Genomic DNA, 23,416 nt, shown 5'->3' with positions numbered 1-23,416 from the left:
GCCACGGAGGGAGCATGGCAGATAAGGACGGAGGAGGAGGTCAGGGACAGCAGTTTCACCAAACTGCCCCTGGTATAAAGCACGTGGTGTTTGAGGCCAAGTAAAAATTAAAAAGTTGGGTATAAGAATTGAAAGAGTCCGGACTTCCGTGTCAGGGCTGAAGTCTGCACATACAGCCCGGATCAATTCTTGCTATTGAAAACTTCAACAAACATTGCTCTGGTTAGATTTTTCCCAAACAGTGGCTTTCAGCTCTGAAATAAAAAGTCCCCAACATCCAAACTGCGGTGACTGCCTCATACCCTTGATTTTATCTATACGGGTTTTAAACTGTGTTGGTCAACACAATCTCTATGGAATACAGGAAACAGAAAAGCTTGTCTTTCTTTAAAAGAAAAAGCCACAGCTTTATTGAAATGTAATTTGTATACCGTACAATTCACTCATTTAAAGACTGCAATGCAGTGATTTTTTAGTGTATTCACAAAACTGTGCAAACTTCACCATTATCTAATTCCAGAATATTCAATCATTCTGAAAAGAAAACCCATACCCATTAGAAGTTACTCCACATTTCCCTCCAACACCCCCTGACACTGCCCTAGGCAACCACAAATCTGCTTTCTGTTTCTATAAATTTGCCTCTTCTGGACATTTCATATAAATCGAAACATACAATAATGTCTTTTGTGTCTGGCTCCCTTCACTTAGCATTATCCTTTCAAGGTTTGTTTATGTTGTATTATGTATCACTACTTCATTTCTTTTTATTGTGGAATAATATTTCATTGAATGGATATACAACATTTTATGTATGCATTTATCAGTTGATGGACATTTGGTTTGTTTCCCCTTTTCGGCTATTATGAATAATGTTGCTATGAACATTTGTGAACAAGTTTTGTGTGGACATAGGTTTTCATTTCTCTTGGGTATATACGCAGGAGTGGAATTGCTGAGTCATATGATGACTCTATATTTAACCTTTTGAGGAATTGCTGGACTGTTTTCCACAATAGCTGTGCCATTGTACATTCTTACTAGCAATGTATGATGCCTCCAATTTATCCATATTCTTGTCAACACTTGTTATTATCTGCCTTCTTGATTATAGCTATCCAATTGAATGTCAAGTCGTATCTCATTGTGATGTTTGCATGCATTTGCAATTGATTGCATTTGGTTTGCATTTCACTACTGATTAGTGATATGGAGCATCTTTTCATGTACTTATAAACCTGTTGTATATCTTCTTGGGAGAATGTCTATTCAAATCGTTTGCTCATTTCTTATTTGAGTAATTTGTCTTTTAACATTGAGTTATAAGAGCTCTTTATATATTCTGGGTACAATTTCTTAACATATATGACTTGAAAATGTTTTCTTCCATTTTGTAGGTTGTCTTTACATTTTTTTCACAGTGTCTTCTGAAGCACAAATGTTTTTAAATTTAATGAAACCCAGTTTATTTACTTTTTATTTTGTTGTTTGTACTTTTGGGTTCATAGCTAAGAAATATTGCCTAACCCAAGGTCATGAAGATTTATACCTATGTTTTCTTCTAGGATTTTTATAGTTTTAGTTCTTACAGGTAGACTTGGATACATTTTGAGTTGATTTTTTGATGTGGTATGAGGTAGGGGTCCAGTTTTATTCTTTTGCATATGAATATCCAGTTGTCTCAGTACCGTTTGTTGAAAAGACCATTCATTTCCCCATGGAATGGGTCTTGGCACCCTTGTAGAAAATCAATTGATTATAGATGTATGGGTGTATTTCTGGATTCTCAATTGTATGCCATTCATCTATATATCCATCCTCTATATATCTATCCTTATGACAGTACCATACTGTTTTGACTATCATAGCTTTCTAGTAGCTTTTGAAATCAGAAAGCATGAGTACTCCAAGTCTTTTTTTCCCCAAGATTATTAGGCTCTTCTTGAATTTACATATGAATTTTAGGAATAGCTTACCAATTTCTTCAAAGAAGCCAACTGGGATTTTTATAGGGATTGAGTTAAATTTGTAGATCAATTTGGGGTATATTGCCATCTTAACAATATTATTTTTCAATCCATGGACATGGGATATTCTTCTAATTTGAGTCTTTCATTTTTTAAACAATGTTTCATAGTTTTCAGAGTATACGTTTGGCACCCCTCTTGCTAAACTTTTCTTAAGTGTTTTATTTGTTTTGATGTTATTATAAATAACATTGTTAATATCATTTCATTTTGTTATTGCTACTGTATAGATTCCTTAAGATTCACTATGTGGGAGATTAGGTCAGCTGCAAATATCGTTTTACTTCTTCCTTTCCAATCCAGATGCCTTTTATTTAGTTTTCTGGCTAGAAACTCCAGAACAATCTTGAATAGAAGTGGCAAGAGCAGACATCCTTATCTTGTTCCTGATCTTAAGGGGGGAGAAGTATTCCATTTTTTTTTATGTGAAACCATTTTCTAACATAGCATCATTAAGCATGATGTTAGCTGTGAGTTTTTTGTAGATGCCCTTTATCAGGTTGAGAAAGTTCCCTTTTATTCCCAGTTTTCTTTTTTTTTTTTTATCATAAAGGGCATTGGGTTTTGTCAAATGCTTTTTCTGCATCTATTGAGATCATCACGTGATTTTAGTTCTTTATTCATTAATGTGTATTACATTAATTAATTTTTAGGTGTATCCATTTCTACATTAATGAAATGTTAAGTATTGCAGAGGAATCAATGGTGGCACATTAATGGCATTTTTAAATCACTAGCTAGTATAGATATCATCACCTAGAAAATTGTTGTTGGGGAAATATTGTGAAATCCATGCAAAGTTTAAGAAAGCATTACCTTAACAAGAAAATACATACTATACAGAGAAGTTTCTTTTCTTTGGGGACTCTTTTCTAGTTAGGTCACCCAAGGTAACCAGAACTTGAATTTCATTTAGTCAAGCAATGCTCTGGCTCCCTTATCAGACTCTCCCTTTTATCTTTACCAAGGTTTAAAAAAATTAAGGTGGTGTTGACATGGATCTGGGCAGATATCCGTGCAATGTGTTCCCCCTATAGAATAGAGATGTCAACACAAAAAGCTAGTTCAAGCTTTCTTAGTGCCTGTATATCCATTCATTTCTTTTGCTTTGTCATTTAATCACCCATTATCCATCCAACAATGTTTGTCAAAATTCCCCTACTTGGACATTTAGTAATGCTTTCCATGTCTAATTACAATTTCCACTTCCTGCTACTAAAGCACTTAACACACCGTATTATAACTGTTTATAAAACGCATTTGCAAAATAGACTGCAATCTCTCCTAAAATAAGAACCGTCTGATTCTTTATACCCCAGATTTTAATAGAGTCTGATGTAGTCTGACACATAATAGGTGCTGAAAGGTATTTCTGAGAATGAATGAACAAATGAATGGGTGAATTAGAAAATACAAAGCAATAGGCGTGATCCTATGTGATATTCAAAGACATTCTTCATGGGCTCAAAGGGATTTGACTTCAACATGAGAAATGGGACGTTAAGTATAATGTCTGACACTGCTATTTGCCTATTCATCAGGTACTTCCCCTTCTTTGCTGCTAATAGAATTCCAATTTTATTTTTAGGTAGTGAGTGGCAATCCCTTGATTTCCAGGAAGGCTGGCCTGTCCTTGGGAATGAGTCATGATTGGTCTAATCCAATCATGGCAATCCCATTTCTCTTTGCTGATGATTGGTATGTAAGCAAACCTGTCGTCTAGTTTGAGCCAATAATGCATGAAGAACGTCTTTTGGGAGGTTAACTCTTCCCACAGAAAATATAAAAGACAACTGAAGATAAAACCTTTTGCCTCATGTCCTTTTCCCTATTGCTTAGAGGGTCTACCATGTGCCAGGCATTACTCTGAGGTCTTGTGAATACAGTGGTGAAAGAGACTCAAGGTCTCAGCCCTCATAGGGATTCCATGCTAGTAGCAAAGACAGAACATAGACAATAAGCACATACATACATAAGTCATATACTATGAGGTGTAATAAATCAAGTTATTTGATAGAGAGAGATGGGATTGGAGGAGAGGTAATTTACAAAACCAAGACCAGAAAATAACGGGGGAGACAGTGCTCTAGTGCGTGAACAGGTCATTTTAGAAACATAGGAGAGTGGTGGACAATGGAGAGTGGTGGGAAGGTGGTTGGAAATGAGGTAAGAAAATGGGCAAGATCAAAAGGTATAGGGTATTAAAGGCCATTACAAAGAATTTGGATTTTTTTCTCAGATGTGATGGGAGCTATTGGAGGGTTTTAACCTGGCAACTTGATTTCTGGAAAAATGTGAATGCAAGCAAAGCTTTTGATTAATTACCATGAAATTTAAAGAACTTGAGTTGAAAGAGATTAAGTAGGAAAGACCTAATTTACCAGCAATCATTGTCCTAGGCTTACTTATTTATTTATTTACTTAATGGCAATTTCTATTAATCTTATTTGGTAATTTGGGTATTTAAAAATGTTTGGTTTTACTTTTCATTGTGATGGTATTCATTCAGAGATTTACAGACTTTACAGGCTTTGTGAGAGGAATAGATTTGACAGATATTTTCCTCCAGAGTTACTAGGTTTTGGAAACTTACTGGATGCAGTGAATAAAGTTGAAAGTAACGTAAAGACCACACTATGTTTTCAGGTCTGCCTTCTGTTGTAGAATCCTCCAATTTTGCTATTAAACTTTTCTCACAGTTTATGTCCATAAAACTAGACAGCGAGTTCTTTTGGGCAAAGCCTTTCTAGTATTCCCTTAAAGCCCAGCATGGTGCCTCATAAAAATAAAATGCCCATAAATTTGCTTGATTGATTAAGAGTTAAGAGTATACTGTTGGAGTCCTTAGACCATGCAATTGTGTTTCCATGTCTGTCTTTCTTTTTCTCTTTCTTTTGCCTCTCCTTCTCTTTGCATGCCCACTTAACTACCCCAAGCTAGCTTTCCCAAAATAATGGAAACATGGCTACCAAGAGCTCCTGGCCAGAGATTTACTGAGAATCTGTCTTTTTTATTCCAAGTTTTAAAGGCTATGAAGAGCTTTGAGACCTTGTATTTGGGTTGGATGCCCGCCCTTGGGTCAATCATCATAGTTGGGGAGTATGGCTCTCCTTGTGTCATGTGGTCCCCCTAACCAAGGAGAACTAGGGGTTGTTGAATGATGATGAAATCCCAATTTGAACCAGCAGGTTGGAGTCATGAGATTACTGTTTTGAGCTGAATAAACATTAGCTGCCCACCTTCACTATTTTCTGGGTTCCCCACCTGTGTATGTGACTGCTACTCAGTATCTCCTTGAATGTTTCACAGGCATTCAAACTCAACATCTTTCTTCACACTATCCCCAATCTGATATTTCACAGCACATGGCCCGCCATATATCCAGTTGTTAAAACCAGATACCTAGGAATTATACTTCTCTCCTCTCTCCCCTCTTATACCTTTATATTATCTGAGTGAAGTATAATATTTTGCATCATTTCCTCTTGGCACCATTTCATTTAAGCCAACATAATTTTTCTCCTGAAGTAGTTACTCTACTAGTATCCTACTACCCACTTTTGTCTGTCACCTTCAATCCATTTTGTGCACGTGCACTATCTAATATAGTAGCCACTGGCTACATGTGGTAAATTTAATTTATGGTTAAGATTAAATACATTAAGATTAAATACATTTAAAAATTTAGTTCCTCAATTGCACTAGTCATATTTTAAGTACTCAGTCAAAGCCCCATGTGGTAGGGGCTACCATATTGAAGCTTCCATGAAACATTCACATTCACCCAAAGATGTTTAGCAAGGGAAGTCTCAAATGCAGGTGCAGTGCCTAGAAATGTAATTGCATATCAATTTTGCTTACCTAAGTTTTCGGGACACCTTTAAGACTCTTTCCTGCATCCTCCCAGATTCATTGGCTCCTTCCATTTCTACAACATACTGTACTCTTCTTTTTTTTTTTTAAAGATTTTATTTATTTATTGAGAGAGAGAGAGAGAATGGTAGAGAGCATGAGAGAGAGGAAGGTCAGAGGGAGAAGCAGACCCCCCGCTGAGCAGGGAGCCCGATGCGGGACCCGATCCTGGGACTCCAGGATCATGACCTGAGCCGAAGGCAGTCGCTTAACCAACTGAGCCACCCAGGCGCCCCCATACTGTACTCTTCTTACTTCAAGGACTTCAGAAACACTTGGCCTGCTCTTCCTCATCCTTCTACCACCCTTTTTACTAGGCGACCAACAAGCCCAGTTTAGGCACTTAAAGTCTCACATTCCAGAAAACCCCTCAGTCCAAGGCCAGCCAGAACATTTGGTCTACCCACTTTTAACCTGGCCACCTACTATTCATCCTTCAGGTCTCACTGTCTTTCAGAGCCCTGCTACTCAAAGTGTGGTCCCTGGACTACCACCTAAATCCTACTTAACTTACCTCCATGGTTTAACACAATCCCAAGGTGATTCAGATGAACTTTACAGTTTGAAAAGCCTTAGGGAAGCTGTCCTGACAACATCATATGCAACTGTCTTCCCCATTAGACTACAAACCTCATGAGGTCAGGGGCACATCTGTTTTGATCTCAACATGTCCTGAGCCCTGAGTAGTGCACCTGACAAAGTATAAAGGTTTAATAAATATTTATATAGATAAATGAATTATAAAGCCCCAGATTATTTGAGATAAAAACAGGTAGACTATAGTAGATGCTGTTGTAATTCCCACCTCATGGCCCTACAGCCCAGCTGAGTTCACCTGAAGGTGCAGGGGACACTTCTCAGGACAGTCTCAGCTTCCCATCTCAAGTTCTGGCCACTCTTTTTTTTTGCCCATGGGATTTCTCCAATAGAGTGGTTCTCAACCTTCACTGGACATCAGAATCCCCTGGAAGGCTTGTTAAAACACAGATCGTTACTCTCAAATAGATCTCTTCAATAGATCTTAGATGGAACCTGAGAATTTATATTTCTAACAAGGTTCCAGGTGATGCTGCTACTGCTGTGGTCTGGGAACCACAGAGCATAGCTCAACTGTTCAAAGGAATAACCTGGAATTGTGGGAAATTAATGTTTTCTGGGAAGGTTAATGTTCCCTTGGGGAAGTGAAGGCATTGGATAGATGCTCCAGCTTCCTGAACTTCCCATTGGATAATTCTGATGTACTACATGGTTTCCCAGGAGCTTCCCTAGTGAGATTGTGCCCCAGCTCCTCACTGATGTTCCCTTTATTGACTCCCCTTTTTCCTTCCCCATTCCCTCATTGTGTTTCATGAGATTTCCTCACACATAAGCTATCTCTACCCAAGTCTTTGTCTCAGGGTCTGCTTTGAGGGGAACCCAAACTAAGTCAAAGTCTTATATCCACATCATTTTAGGTTCCTTGACTCCAATCACTGATTTTCTCTGGTATATTCCCACCCCACCTGAGAGGGAACTCAGGTAAAACCCATTCAATGGAGACAAAAGAGAGTGAATGCAATGTGTAATAGTGCTTACTTTCCTTTTGTGGTATTCATTAAAATCATACTTTTATTTAGCTATTTGTATAATTATATGTTTAATATATTTTCCCCACTACACATTGGAGGCTGGGTCTTTCTTGATAACTATAATCTCTTTCATACCTAAAACTGTACTTGGTAAATAGTAGGCATTCACTGAACATTTGGGAATGAATGACCTAATGAGCTAATTATTTATGTATCAGTTAACATTAATACCTCCTATTCATAAAGCCATTTACAAAGTCCTTTGCCATAAATTCTTATTTTATTCTTCAAAACCATAAGAAATTGGCATTTTTACTAATATTTTTCTAGAATTTATCAAATGGCTATTATGTTCTAAGCTTTTTGATAGGAAATGGAATGTAGAGATGTATAAGATAGTGTTTCTCAAACTTCAAGTGCATTCAAGTCACCTGAGCATCTGGTTAAACTGAAGATTCTAATTCAGTATGTCTGGGGTGGACTCTGCAATTGTGTGTTTCTAACAAGTTCTCAGGTGATGCTTATGCTGCTGCTCTGGGGACTACACTTTGAGAAGAAGGGATCTAGTATAGTGTTTTTCAACCTTGATTGCACATTTGAATCCCCTGGGGAGCATTAAAATACTGATACCTGGGTCCCATGCCCAGAGACTCTGATTTAATGTGGCTGGGAATTTTGAAAACCTCCCAGGTGATTCTAATATGTATCCAACTGGTACAGGACGGTGGTTCTGAAACCTCAGTGTGCACCAGACTCCCCTGGAGGGCTTTTAAAAACACATATGGCTAGGCCCAACCCCAGGGTGTCTGATTCAGTAAGTCTGAGATAGGGTCTGAGAGTTCACATTTCTAAAAAGTTCCCAGGTGATGCTAATGCTGTTGGTCTGGGGAAACACACCACTACTCTAGAAGGAAGACAGGAATGTAAATAGATGAGTTGCAGTAAAATGTGAGAAGTTCAACAACACAGCCATATAAGATATTAGTGAAAGAATGGGAACTGGGTCAGAACACGCTCCATGGAGGAAGTGATGTTTGAGTTGGGATTAGAAGTGCAAGGAAGATGGGGAGGAGTGGTGAAAAAAAACAATTTTAGCAGAGAGAACATGTACAAAGTTACACAGAGACAAAAGGGCAGAGTGTATTTTGGGGACTCTAAAAGTTTGATACGATGAGAGCATAAACTCAGAGCAAGGTAGTTACAAAGGGACACAGATTTGATCAGTTGGCTGGGACCAAGCCATGAGGGACATTCTGTACCATTCTTAGACTTCATTCTCAAAGCAATGGGGAGCCAGTGAAGGGGAAGGCTAAGGACACCTTCATAATAGCCTGGAGGGTAATGATGAGTGAAGAAATAACAGATGCACCCAGAGGTAATTGGGACAACTCGGGATGGAGACCCTAAGGGCATAAATCTGGACACTGGCAGCCCATGAGAACACAGAGGGATGGATAGAAACAAGAGATGTCAGGGGAACTCTGTTGATGGCATCATCAACCTGATGTTGGAGTTGGGGTCAAGGAATATTGCCTTAATTAAGCCAATTGATGGTGGCACTATACAAGCAAGGAGAAGGGTATTTAGAGGTGGGGTAGAGATGGGGACAAAGGAGGAGATAAAGATTTATATATATTGGGGATATCTGGTCTGCAATTAGATATATAGCTCTGTAGCTCAGAAGGGAAATCCAAGCCCATGGTCATTTAAATAATGAGGGTGATCACGGTGTGCAGAGAGGGTGTCCATATGGCAGACCTGTGAGCAAAATAAATGACTGTTGTTTCTTTAAGCCTCAAAGTTGGGGGCTATTTTTTTAATGCACCAATAGTATATGGAACATAGCCTTATTTTTTTTTTAATTTTTAAAGATTTTATTTATTTATTTGACAGAGAGAGAGGAGAGAGAGAGAACACAAGCATGGGAAGCGGAAGGCAGAGGGAGAGGGAGAAGCTGTCTCCCCACTGAGCAGGGAGCCTGATGTGGGGCTCCATCCCAGGACCCTGGGATTGTGACCTGAGCCAAAGGTAGATACTTAACCGACTGAGTCACCCAGGCACCTCTGGAGCATGGCTTTAATTAATCCCTTGGTCTTCTTTTCACTCTGTGCACCCTTTCTGCACACCGTGATCACCCTCATTATTTAAATGACCATGGGCTTGGATTTCCCTTCTGAGCTACAGAGCTATATATCTAATTGCAGACCAGATATCCCCAATATATATAAATCTTTATCTCCTCCTTTGTCCCCATCTCTACCCCACCTCTAAATACCCTTCTCCTTGCTTGTATAGTGCCACCATCAATTGGCTTAATTAAGGCAATATTCCTTGACCCCAACTCCAACATCAGGTTGATGATGCCATCAACAGAGTTACCCTGACATCTCTTGTTTCTATCCATCCCTCTGTGTTCTCATGGGCTGCCAGTGTCCAGATTTATGCCCTCAGGGTCTCCATCCCGAGTTGTCCCAATTACCTCTGGGTGCATCTGTTATTTCTTCACTCATCATTACCCTCCAGGCTATTATGAAGGTGTCCTTAGCCTTCCCCTTCACTGGCTCCCCATTGCTTTGAGAATGAAGTCTAAGAATGGTACAGAATGTCCCTCATGGCTTGGTCCCAGCCAACTGATCAAATCTGTGTCCCTTTGTAACTACCTTGTTCTGAGTTTATGCTCTCATCGTATCAAACTTTTAGAGTCCCCAAAATACACTCTGCCCTTTCATCAGTGGTGATGGCTCATCTCTATTCCATATACTTTTAGGAGGGGCAAACTGACCAGAGTAAGACTGTCAGAAATGAATCTGGGGAGTTTTAAAGTACAGCTCTCTTCTATGGCTGGCAAGCAGGTTCTGGCTGTCAGCTGGGAGCTCAGTCAGTGTCCTGAATTCCCCTTCATGGGGGGCTCTTCACGGATGCCTGGGCTTCCTCCCAGTATGGAGGCTGGGTTGCAAGAGCAAGTATCCCGAAGGAGCCAGTAGGAAACTCTATCGCCTTTTAGGAAGACCCCTCAGATATCAGTGCGTCACTTCCTGGACAGTCACAATCCCCGCCTACTTGAAGGGGAGGGAACACAGGCCCCACCTCTCAATGGAAGGAGAGTTGAAGTCACAGGTTAAGAAGAGCGTGTTGATGGGAGATATTTTGTGGTCATCTTTGGAAAATAGATCTGCCTTTGGAGGTAAGTCTAAGGGAGAGAGAATTAGCCTGACTCTGAGTCTAGTGCTCTTTCCTCTGTGCTGGGGCTACTGAAAGGGTGGTCTGTGGAAAAGCAGCAGCAACAGCACCTACCACTCGTCAAGTGCAGAATCCCAGCCCAGCCTTGGGCCCTGTGGTCTAACGTCCTACACAGGAGATGCATCTGCACAGCAGAGTTGAGAAGTATTTCTGCACACCATGCTGGCTCCTCTGGCTGCTGAGGCCCAGGGCATCATCCCAATCGCTCAGGTGCTGTGCGGGTTTCCCCTCATGCCTCCTGTCTGAGTCTATATAGCTCATGATGTGTCAAGACTGTGGTCTGCAGAGACACCGTAGGGGCAGGTGCGAGGGTTTATGAAGCAGTGTGGACACGCTTCCTCTCACACGCTAACCATTGGCAGGGCTTTAGGAGAAAGCATTTTTCTAGGGCAGGGCAGACGTCCTCTGACAACAGGCTACTCCCAGCTGACTGGCAGACAGGCGCTTGCAGAGAGCTGCTCAGTTCATTACTCTCCTGTGCAATGGCACAGCCAGGCTTGTGGGAAAACAGAACAAACTCGAAGCATCTTCAGAAGTCCCATTTACTCTATGGGCCAGAACACAGCTCCTGGTAACAGATTAAAAATTACCTTTGTAATTTTTGTCAGGGTTCTGTACATGCAAGGAATGTGGAAACAGCTTTTTTGGAAAAACTCCATAGCCCTTCTGCATATGACCTATGAAGGTCAGTCATCAGTTAGGGTCACTCATGACCTTAAGACTGATGCCACTGAATTGAGCCTCTGTCATCAAGGGTTTTAGGGTTCTGATGTTGTGCCAGGCACTGGGGATGCAGAAGTGAGCAGGCTCCCCTCCTGCATGGGCCAGGGAGTTGTAAAAGCAGAGAGCCACATGTTAGGGTTATGAATCAGCTTGGTGGCATCAGCCTATTCCAAGCCCATGTTCTTCAGACTCAGGGTACTTGCCCGGGCTCTGCAGGTGTACTGTTTGCAAATGGCAAGGCTGGCCAGCCCTTTCCACCTCATCAAGACTGATGATGGAGAGGTAAGCACCCGTCAAAGGGACAGTTCCCTTGCTGGCCAGAGGCCAGACCTTGTGTTGTCTGTCACATAGTGACAATTCACATTTTGTACCTTTCAAAGTCCTTATCCAGGCACACGCCCCTAGTACAGTTTTATAGACAAAGAAGTTGGTGTTCCAAGACTCGGTCCAGCTCTCTGGGTTCCCAGTGCTGGTCAGCTGTCAGTACCATTCACCTGATGCCTGCTACTCTGACTTGCATGTGCTCTGGCCATCTTGGGACCTTGTGATAGAACAGACTCTGATGCAGGAGTGTTCTGGTGTAGGGCTGGAGATCTGACATTTCTAACAAGCTCCCATGGGATGTCCTTGCTGTTGGTCCAAGGACCATCCTTTGGATAACAAGAGTCTAGAACAGGAGCTGCAAGTACTATTTTTGTAAATAAAGTTCATTACACCCAGCCATGCCCACTGATTTATGTACCCTCTATGGCTGCTTTTACACCACACAAGGGCAGAGTTGAGTAGCTGGGACAGACACTATATGGGCCACAAAGTCTCAAATATTTACCATCTGGCCCATTGTAGACAAGTTTGTTGGATTAGAGTAGAGCCCTGTTACTCAATCAAGGCTCTTTGTTCAAATCACCTGGGAAATTCTCAAACACAGCCATGCCTTGCATGACCCCCAGGGAGCCTGATTTAATTACTGTGGGGTGCAGCCTGCCTGTGGGTTGAGATGCCTGAAGGCTCCTGGGCAATGCTTATGGGCTGCGGGCCCCAATGGGTTAATTGCAGCACCATTTGGTGCCCTTGCCTCCTTCCTTTCTTTGTCTCTTCCCCAGTTCGGCCATGTGACTTTCATTTTTAGATTTGGAATTTGCAGCTGATTCTGCAGCTGCTTTGGGAACAGATTTTGAGCAGAAAGTTAGAATGCATAGCTAAGTACTGTGGTTCCCCACCCCCAGCACATCTATATGCAAATAGCCGAGAGCCTTGTTTTTGCAGCCACTAAAAAAAAAAAAAAAAAAACAAAAAAAAAACCTGAATCAGAATCTAGAGGTCTTTTTATGCAGCTTCACCTTCCCTGATTTTTCTCTTTGCTTTTCTAGGCACATTTTCTACCAGTTTTTTTTTTTTTTGTTTGTTTGTTTCCTCTTGCATCCTCCAGGCTGTGGTCAGCATTTGCTCTCTCTTTATTAATCAAAGCAGAATAAGCCTCATTTTCTTATAGGTGCCTTTGCTGGGAGAGGTTGGTATTTCAGTGTTTGCCAATTTCCACAGAGAAGGGTCCATCCTACTATGTAGCAGTAAAATAAAATTGTTTGAAAAAGGAACATCCTCGAAGCTGAGAGTGGAGGTTAATGCTTGTCCCAGGCTGGAGATGATCTGAAGATGCCACCTAATCTCTTTCCTTTTACCAATGGGCAGGGAGGGTTTTTGGAACTATAGATACCTTTCTTAGTGCTGACGTCTTCCAGGAGGAAGACAGATTCTTTTAGAGAAACATCCTTCAGAGTCTCAAAGGATGCTTCTCTTGTGACTACATGATCACATCCCCTTGATTCCAACCACGTCTTTGATTCTGCCCAGAAGAGGTTCTCTTTGGACCAAGGGGGAAGTAAACAGAGACTATGGGAGGAACTGACAGGACCTTAGAAAGAAGAGGCCTCTTTTTGCCCCTTGGACAGAACAAAACTTTAAAGCAAAGCTCCATAAAGACTTTTAAAATCCAAGGTAATGATTCTTAAACTTGGTTGTATTTTAGGATCATTTAGAGAGCTTTAAAAAAAAAAAGTGCCCATAGCCAGGCCCTGTTGCCCAAGATGTTGATGTATGGGTCTGGGGTACAGCCTGGGCAACAAGATTTTTTCACATTTTAATTTGAAATAATTTAAACTTTTCACAAAAGTCGTGAAGATGGTACAAAGGATTACTGTGTGTCCTTCACCCTGCTTTCCCAAGGGACCATATTTATGTAACTGCAGCATTATAATCAAATTCAGGAAACTAACATTGACACCTGCAATGATCTGTTCTACAGACCTTGCTCAGATTTTGCTAAGTGCCCCACTGATGTCCTTTGCCAGGATCCCATAAGACATTCACATGGTTGTATTTGATGTGGGGAACAAAGGCAGAAGAAAAATTATTACATTTCCTTACTATCTACAGCCCATTGTCAAGTCCTTGAAACCGACAGAGTGACATTCCTCTAGGGACTCAACTGCCTCAATGTTAATGCTTTGCTAAGGGCAACCAGGCAATCTTAGCCCAACCCGCAGGATCCTGTAAGTTGACTTTAACATATAAAAATTCCTTTAGAAATGTCCTTTATCTCTAAACTCCCCAAGCTACATGTTGGCAATCATCCCCCAAGCATATGGCCCACTGATATACATTTGAAGGGTCTCATGACTGAGTTTTTACTAAACAGTAATAAATGACCTTTCCCCAGTAGCTAGCCCCCTCAAGGTTCTGGAAACCTTGCTTCCAAAATTCCTTAGAGACTTAAGCATCCCTAACCCCCTCCCAATTTGAAAGTATATAATGAGGCCACTCCTCATGACCCCATTGCAGCTCCTTCTGCCCACGGGTCCTGTCCCTGTGCTTGGATAAAATCACCTTTTTGCTCCAAAGACGCCTCAAGAATTCTTTCTTGGCCCTCGGCTTGGAACCCTAACATCTTTCTTACATCAGTGTCTTCTTAGTTTCCTTTGTCTGGAATAGTTCCTCTGTCCTTCCTTGGACTTGTCTTTCTTGACCTTGACATCTTGGAAGAGTACTGGCTGGGTATTTTGTAGAATATCCCTTCATTTGGTTTTCAGCAGAGCATATTGAAAAAGCTCCCTAGAGGATTCTAATGTGCTACAGAGTGAGGGCACTGATCCAAGGTGGTTGGGGACAAGATCATTATACTTAGTAAATTACCTCTTGGGGTCGTGAGAAAGTTGTGGGGTGTGGTTTGGAAAAGAGAGTAAGGGCCAATAGAACCTGGATCCACCTTTGGTTTGATCTCTACCCAGATCTTTCTCCTGGACCTCTGCCCTTTGATCTCTTTTTCTGTCTTCCCTCCTCTATATCCACTTCCAAATTAGAGACTGAGTTGAGCTGCACTATGTTACTCTGTGTTGTTCCTTTCAAAGTTGGATCATGTTCTCTCCTCTGCTTCAAAGCCTGTGAATGTCCACCCATCTTCCTACGAGGACTTCTGTGATGGGACCTGGTCTTTTGTCCCACTCTACCTCCTACCTCCCCTCCTGCACTTACTCATGCTAGAGGTTCTCAGAGGCCGGGCATGGGCCAACCTCCAGGTCTTTGCACTTGTTCCTTCTACCAGATGCTCTTCTGGTGGATGGCCCCATGGCTAGTGTCCTCATTTCTTTCAGGTCTTTACTTTCTGGTCTTGCCCATGTTCCCCACAGTCTCTGGATCTTCCTCCCCTGCTCCATATCAAGGGCCTCTTTGCCTGTTTTGTTCACTCCTGTATCTCCAGAACCTAGAGTAGTGGCTGATACATAGCAGGGGCTCAATATGTAGTTGTTTGAAAAGATGAATGAAATAGTAATTAGATAAAGAGAACTTTAAAAAACCCTTTAATTATTGACTGAGAGGGTACCCATTTATAGTAAAGTTATTTCAAGATGTCTCTGTTTTTCTGGACCAGTTACCCAGGCTCCCATGGTATAGATTGTCCCTCACTTTCTGGCACCTTCCATTTCTCCAGTTCATCTGTTTCTTCTGCACAAGGAAAGATGGCCCCTGAAATGAGTCAGACAATAATTCTCTCTTTTTTCAACAGGAGCAGGGTGGCAGCAGATTGTCAAATACACATACTCTCCTTATTATCCCTGTCACAGTTATAAGCTGTAAAGAAAGTTTGGGTGCCCCGTGTAAGCCTGGCAAATCTTACTTCAGTGGCTTCTCAAAGTTAAATTCCTCTGCTGGTGTCTGAGAGGAAGAAAGGATACCAGCTCTTCTTATAAAATAAATAACAACCATTATTTCTATGTGCCAGGCAATGCATATGCAAATGCATGCGCGCGTGTGTGTGTACATGGATGAAATTTGCCTTTACTAAAATCCCAAGCAATAAATAATTATCATCACTCTTTTGTAGATATGACAATGGAGGCTTAGGTTAAGTCAGCTGGTAAATGACAGGACTGAGATTTAAACCCAGGTGTTTTGATGTGCCAACCAGTGCTCTTAATACTCTCTAATATTTGGATAGCTGCCTACCACCAAACATAATAGGAAGAAAGTCACACCTTGTACGCAATGTCAGCTTTGGGTTGCCTTAGGAACTAGAACATAGATATTCTGATTTTAGAAAATGAGAATGAGAGGCATGGCTTAATCATTCCCCACGTCTATTTAATCTTTTCTCACCTTCACAGGAACACACCTGCCAATCATTTCTTTGTGGCACAGTGCAGTGGTTCTCAAAGTAGGGCTCCTAGGGCAGCAGTAGCAGCATCTGGGAATTAACAGAAATGTAAAATCTTGGCTTCCTGCCCCTGACTTCATGAATGGGAAACTGTGAAGTTGGGGTCCAGGGATTTGCCATTTATCAAGCCACCAGGTGATTCTGATGCTTTGGCAACTTTGAGAATCCCTAGTATAAGGCTTTGGTACTTCCTGTGTTCCTACTGCTCACTAGCTGTGTGGCCCTGTGCAAAATACTTAGTCTCTTGGTGTTTCAGTTTGCACATCTATAAAGTGGGGGATAATAAGAGTACCTATCGAATTGTTGTCGAGATTAAATGAGTTAACATATATAAAGTGAGTAGAACAATTAATGTTATTTAACATTAACTACATATTTACTCTCTTTCCATATTTATTGTACTTTCTGTTTGTCAAGACAACTGTTTCCCCGCCCGGCTGGTCTGGATCCTTTAAAGAGGACCCAGCAGGTTTGATGCAGTCCTGTCTTTGTCAGGCTAGGTTGCTGTCTCAGTTGAGCTGGATAATGCCAGCACCAGGTATCAGGTGAAATGGAATCCAAAGCCAGGTGACTGCATTTCAGTTTGCTTCAGGAAGAACTCATCCCCAAGCAGCAGCAGCTGGAACATTTAGTAACTACGTGCTATATTCCTATGCCTTTGGATTCTGCAGATAAAGCCCTGTGGACCAGCTCCGTTGAGCCCTTGAGTACTTGTTTGCAAAGTGGATGATGATTACTCAAGACACAGTGATATTTACCTAGCTTTCACCTCTCCACTCACTAGGCAGAACCAAATGACTCAGATAAGATTGAAGAGACTGGATGCCAAGATAGGCAGGAAAAGGCTCCAAAGCAGAATATTCAGGGACCGATTGTTATTCAGACCACAACCCAGCCTTGTCAGAAGGCCAGGGATGAACAGGAGTGTTGTTCTTCTCTGGAACATTTCAGGAAGCTGCATTTATAACAGATGCCCTCCCCCTTACTGTCTGAACTAAGCATGAGCTGACTAAACTGACTGGCTTATCCATTTTTCTGGGGATGTTGAGGGGGGGAATAGAAACAGAAAAACTATCTTTAGGAGGGAAATATGACAAAGCTATTTTAAGGTTTATCTAGAACACTGAACAATGAGTAATGGCCAAGAACATTTGAAAATGAAGGAGGGTGAAGGCATTGAATTTGTCTTAATACACATCAGCACATATTATAAAACTACATTAATTAAAACAGTGGCACTAGAGAAACCAAAGGAAGATGTAGCCAAGAAACTAGATCTTTATATAAATAGAACATAAATGTATGTTAAAGAAATAAATTCAGGGCAATAGGATCTCAATGTGTTCTTTAATACTTGGGGCTGGGAATATTTTTAAAGCTACTTGATCAAGTTCATTCCCACAAAATACCAAAAACCAAAATAAATGCAAGTCACATTAAGATGTAGATGTAGGAGTGGGGTCATACACATACACAGACAAACAAAAACAGAAAAGGAAATATAAGTAACATCTGGAATAATTCCTTATCTTTAGACAGGGAAAGATGATTGAAGTTCAAGAGCTCTACATTTTAGGACTTCAAAAAAAAAAAATCAGACATATACTCCTCCCCTGGACCCGGTCTTCTTGTGATTTTTTAATAACAAAAGAAAAATAAAAAACAAAACAGTTCCAGGACAAGTGATAGAAGTCAGGCCAAGCTTTTTATACTATGTTGTTAAGCTTTTATCCAAGACAATGCAGAACAACACTCAGATTTTTTTTCCCCCACCCATTGTTTAGTCCTCTGCCCACCATGGGGTTGTTTCGATCATTTAAGATGTCCAGCTGATGCTCTCTCCCTAAACCAATGTGATTCATTTGGTCTTGAGGAGTGGAAATAGAGGGCTTATTATTAGCACACAGCATTGTCTCAAAGCAGAGAGTTGTTCTGCTTCCGAGGCAGAAGAAATGCTAGGTCATCATCAAACACATTTCATTTTTCTGCTGGGTATTTGGCCAACCTACATTTTCCAGCAGTCAGAGTGGGTGACTGAGTGTGGCCATGAAATATGGGCAGCAGTTGTGCAATCCCTTCTGTGCTTGGATCCTAATAATTCTCTTTTTTTGTTCCATGGTGACCTTAAAGAAAAGTTGCCCAAGGTGAGAGAGTCACAGGGTAGAGGGAACCCGGGTCCAGGTGTCACTGCCTATAGGAGAGCTGCCCAACTCACAAGGGGCTGTGATGCAAGTGAGAAGTCAACCATCATTGTGTTCAGCTATTGAGATGAACATTGTTTGCCCAGGGTAGCCTAGATGATTCTACCTAAACAGCCCCATCACCGCCTACCCTAGAATAAAGAGAAGGACCACAGAAACTTTGTTTTTGGTTTGTTTCCGCCTTCAATAGGGAGTAGACATAGTTTCTGAACCAAACAGAGTTCTCACATTAATTTTCTGACCATTATTAGCTCTCTTATTGTTCTGATACTCTTCTTCTGGGACAGGGTGTGAGCCTCCTGTTTACTTGTGTGATAGTTTAATTTCATCTCTTCTCTGCATTTTTTCCCAAAAAAGAAAGAAGAGGGGGGAAAAAAACCCAGTCAGGCAGGTCACAGGTCTCATAGAAGGGAATTTGCCAAGGGCTTTCCAGAACAAATATGTAATGAGCACTTAATACAAATGAGGTACTTCTCTGGTGCTTGGGATTCTTCAGGGAGCAAAGCAGGTAAGTCTCTGGTGTCATGAAGCCTATCTTTTCCTCATGGAGCAGAGGGAGCTTTTCAATAATATTTTATAAAATGGATGTAATGAAAAAGTAAATTAGATGGTATATTAGAAAGTGGTAAGTACCATGGAAGAGGGGGAAAAGTAGAGCCCATAAGGAAGCCCAGAGCTCAGTGTCTTTTGTAGCATTAGAGACGGTGGTCGTGATTAGCCTTGCTAGGAAAGCTTTGAGCAGACTCCAAGGTGAGCAATGTAGCCATATATACATCTGGAGGAAAAAAACTCTAGAAAGGCTAGCATAAAGCTTTAAGGTGAGAAACATGCCTGGCCCCTCTGAGGAGGCCAGTGTGGCTGGAGTAGTGAAGACCATGGAGGAGAATAGGAAAAGATGAGTTTGCAGAGGTAATGGACAGTGTGTGCATGTGTGTGAGACATCACATGGAACCCTTAGGACATTTTAAGATTTTTACTTTCAATCAGGGTGAGTTGGAGAGCCATTCAGTTATAAGAGCCAGAAACCTAACTCAAACTTGCTTAAAAGGGAATTTATTGGCTTACGTAACTGAGTCAGGAAAAATAACTGCCCAAATCTCCAGGTTTCCATGTTCACTATGATTTGTGATTTTTTTTTCTCTCCCAGTAATCACATAAAAAGTCTTAGGGAAGTCATCAATTGGTCCAGTTTGGGTCGTGTGGCCTGTAAACCAATCCCTGAGCACAGGCAGATAAAATACTGTGATTGGCCAGCCTGGATCCCATGTCTCCCACTTGTAGAGAGTAGGGTTGGAAGGTGAGCTCCAGAAAATACATAAAAGGAGTTTTCTACTAGGCTTAAAAGCTTCATCACCTGAAGTATCCAGGAATGGATACACAGCAGACATAATAAATGTCACCTACAAAAGTAATCTAAACCAGTACAAAGGGAAAGGGAGATTTGCGGGCATAGAAACATAGAAGTCTATATGTTAGACAGTATCACAATCAAAATTCTAACAAAAAGCAGAAGTAGAAAATTATATGCAGGAAATATGAAAAGATAATACTCTCAATAAACAGTTATATATACAAATATCAATTAAAAAATCAAAATCCCAAATGACAGATGATCAAAGGACACAGATTAATTTTCCAATCTGGAAACACAGAAAACTGACAAATCTGCTCAGCCTCTTTGGGAAATGAAGAAATGCGAGCAAACTCATACTACTGACAAACCATTTTTCAGACTGATACCTTTTGGGTGTGTATTTGTAGGAGGCTCCAGGGCAGTGAGGATTCTACAAAATGGAAATTCTCATTTCCTAACTGCTAGAAACCCTGGAAGTCTTCTGCAAACATGCCCTGATGAAGATAAAAATTTGTGACCAAAGGTGTGCATTGCAGTTTGATTTAAAGTAGGGAAAACTGTAAAGTAACCTAAGTGTCATAGAATAGGGAAGTGATAACATAAAGTTGAGCCATATGATAAAATATTTTAAAATAACTTAGGAAAATTCTTGATTGACAAGAAGAGGCTTGTGGTACCACCAAGTGAAAAAGCCACATACTGGATGATTCCATTATGGAAACACTGTGAAATCAAAACAAATTGAGAATATTGCCTATGATTATTCCTAGGTTTTTGACAATCTGTACACATTATGTGGGTAGAAAGATAGATAAATAGGCATACGTGGTTAGCTTGGGAAGCTTTTTGAGATCTTTTTTCATTTCTTCCATGAATTTGTTTTTGTGGGTTTTCTACTTCATGTTGTATCAATATTGGTAATTTTTATTTCAAAGAAAATCTCCATTTTCTTTCACTGTTATTTGTTCTATAGTTATGCATAAAATTTAATTTCATTGTACTTAAAATTTCCTCATTGCTATCCTTTTAAAATTATTCAGAATAGTTGCTGAAGATTTATTTAGTGGATTTTCAAAGAATCAATAGATTGTTAAATCTACTTTACTATTTAAAACTTTCTTAGCTCATTATATATATATATATGCATCTCATTTTATATATGTAATATATATAGTAGCCTTTATATATATTATATATATGTATCTTTATTTTCTTTGGATCTTTTTCTTGTTCTAAAATCTAAATTTGAATGTTTTTAAAAGTGTTTTGTCTCTCTCTCACCATTTCAAACAATTAAGTCATTTAAGACTAAATTTCCCTCTAAGTATAGTTTTGGCTGTATCCCACATTTTTTTAATAGTGTTCTTTTTATTTTTGTGACTTTCTAAATAGTCTGTCATTTTATTCCTGATACCCTACTTGACAAAGTATTAAGGAAATTACTTTTTAAATGTCATAGGAACTACTGTTTTAATATTTAAATTTATTTGTTAATTGTTAGTTTTATTGCACAAGGATTAGAAAATAAGGCCTTTATCTAAGGGAGGGGGTATAACAATTTAAGTGGCAAGAAATAGCCTCAGTGGAGAGTTTGAAAACTTAAGACCAAATCATTATCCTCAATTAGTATTTTAAACTGGAAAACCTGATACCCAGAACTGATAGGTTAAATTATTTTCCCATATTCCCCTCTAACCAGTTGGATAGAGGTTTGGAAATAGGGCAAGCTCAGTTAGTGGGGGGTGGAAGCTACATTATTTTGCACATCTGAGATGAATCATATGATATTTATTTATTTATTTATTTATTTTAAAGATTTTATTTATTTATTTGAGAGAGAGAGAGAGAGAGAGAGAGAGAGAGAAACAGCATGAGAGGGGATAGGGTCAGAGGGAGAAGCAGGCTCCCCACTGAGCCGGGACCCTGATGTGGGACTCGATCCCAGGACTCCGGGAGTATGACCTAAGCCAAAGTCAATCGCTTAACCAACTGAGCCACCCAGGCTCCTGAATCATATGAATTTTTAACCCTGCCTTGTAAACAAATAAACAATTTCAAATTATTGTAAGTTTTCTGAAGTGATGTTAGGTAATTAAGTAGTGTTAGGTAGACAAACACAAGACGTCTCTAAAAGGGACATTGCAGCTGAAATCTCAAGGATAACAAAGTAGCAGCCAAGTGAGAACGGGAAGAGTTTTCAAGTTCAAAGGCCTTGAGCCTGGAGAGAATTTGGCCTATTCTAGGAATGGGCAGAAGGCCAGTGTGCCGGCCAAGTTGACAGTCCCACAAGATGGGTTAGAGAGGCAGATCTAATAAATTCATGAACTTGTTATTTACATGCATAGTATAGGCGAGGTTATACTAAGCTAACAAATGACACCTGTATCTCAAAGTACAGGTTTACTTCTCATTCATGTCACCTTCTCAGTGGGGCTTGCCTGAAACTCATCTCCACATCTTCATACTGGGCTCTTCATTGACAGAGCAGCCCACCTGGGATATTGCTGGTCATTGTGGTAGAGGGGAAGAAAGAGCACGAGTCTTCAAGCTTCTGCCTGAAGTGACATACGCCATTTCTGCCCACATATCACTGGCCAAAGCAAATTATATCGTCAAGTCAAATGTCAGAGGAAGTATACTCCTCCCTCCATGGAAGGAAAGTGTATGTTAGTATAATTACCTCCTTGTAAATCTATATCCTTCCATGCATGTTAACCAAAAGATAGAGCTGTACCTCCTTTCTTCTTTATTCATAGATCCACTTTAGCTATTATCAGAAAAACGATTCCGTAAAAAGATTAACACTGGGTCAGTACTTTGTGCGTACATGTTTTAACAACGCAAATCTCCTACTTCTCTAAATTTTATAAAACAATTCTTTCTTATTCTCATGGGTCTTTAATTTAAGGGCAAAATTTAAATCAACTTCAGTAGAAAGGATTTCATACTTACCATCCAAATGTAGGGATCATTTATTCTTTTGGTAAAGAGTCTTGAGCTCAAGAAAAGGCCGTTTGCCTACAGTATCAAATAGCAGAATCTAATGTTAATAATTTATCAAGTGGCAAAGTATAATATCTTGGCACTTTATATTTAAATTTGTAAGAGAGTTCAGGAATGTATCGGTATTTCCATCTGCCAAACCAAGAGATGGAGGTACTTTGTTTCTCAAAGCCCCACAGCCGGGCCAGAGTCCTGGCCAGAACAACGTAAATGGGTATCGTCCCTTTCCATCCTGAGAACCACCCGTAAAGTTAAGCAATGTTTAATGACACCTTTGTATGAAGTAAGGCACAGGGGCAGGAGTGGTGGGGAAGGAACATAAGAGTGACAGGCCAAGAGATGGAAAATTGGATGTAGATTTAAAAAAATGCATCTGGCAATGCTAGAATCATGTCAAATTATCCTTGCTGTCACTCTGAGGCATTTGTGTTGAGGTTGCCCATTGCAGCATAAGACTATAATTCTTTTCTCATCGAACTTCATTTATTATTGAAAAAATGCTCGTCTGGTAAAGCAGTTTTAGAAAAACCATATTCTCCTTTAACTATTAAGTCTCTGTCTTTATTGGGTAAAGGGATTGGCTTTCATTATTACCTTCTAGAACAGTAAACCTGAAAGCATCTCTTCTGGAGGAGATGGAGAGAATTAAATCTGATGGAATACATATTTCCATTTTCAAA

The 23,416-nt window shown here is 40.3% G+C and overlaps 1 long non-coding RNA gene across 1 annotated transcript; it reads right to left on the bottom strand.

Annotated features, from left to right (window-relative positions):
* Positions 1-15,342: 15,342 nt before the first annotated feature.
* Positions 15,343-22,752, bottom strand: LOC141370251 (uncharacterized). The gene is made up of 3 exons (XR_012374146.1): positions 22,686-22,752; positions 16,121-16,208; positions 15,343-15,490 (listed from the first exon to the last, which is right to left on the bottom strand). It is a non-coding gene; the product is annotated as an uncharacterized lncRNA (long non-coding RNA).
* Between the last annotated feature and the right edge of the window lie 664 nt (positions 22,753-23,416).

The sequence above is a fragment of the Callorhinus ursinus genome, unplaced genomic scaffold, assembly GCF_003265705.2.
Source record: "Callorhinus ursinus isolate GAN/ISIS: 27379988/994484 unplaced genomic scaffold, GSC_fseal_2.0 scaffold29, whole genome shotgun sequence".
In the NCBI taxonomy this organism is placed as follows: Eukaryota; Metazoa; Chordata; class Mammalia; order Carnivora; family Otariidae; genus Callorhinus; species Callorhinus ursinus.
The sequence above is the reverse complement of the archived record's forward strand: the minus strand, read 5'-3'. Positions and strand labels throughout refer to the sequence as shown.